Source organism: Austrofundulus limnaeus, unplaced genomic scaffold (assembly GCF_001266775.1).
Source record: "Austrofundulus limnaeus strain Quisiro unplaced genomic scaffold, Austrofundulus_limnaeus-1.0 Scaffold869, whole genome shotgun sequence".
NCBI lineage: Eukaryota > Metazoa > Chordata > Actinopteri > Cyprinodontiformes > Rivulidae > Austrofundulus > Austrofundulus limnaeus.
The window spans coordinates 130,214-130,555 of NW_013953271.1; positions in this window are offsets into that span (position 1 = coordinate 130,214).

Below are 342 nucleotides of genomic sequence, written 5' to 3' on the forward strand. Positions count from 1 at the left end.
TTTGTACTGCTGCAGACTGGTGAGCAATAAGCCATCTGCTGCTCTGCAACAAACCTACACTGAAAAAAAGGATATTTGGGTGTAGTAACATTTAACATCTAAACATCTAAACTACTAGAATTTACTAAACAAACAATACACATTATATTATATATGAACATTACTCTACAAAAACAGTAAATGCTAATATAATTTACCAGTAATATTGAAGTGTTTTTTCTGGACAGCACATAAACATGAATATATGAAGTAACTTCTACTCTTCTGGACTAAAACTGAGGCTGCATGCACACACAAAGGCTGCTGCTCCTCATTCCCTTGCTTCACTTTTCAAGGAGAGGA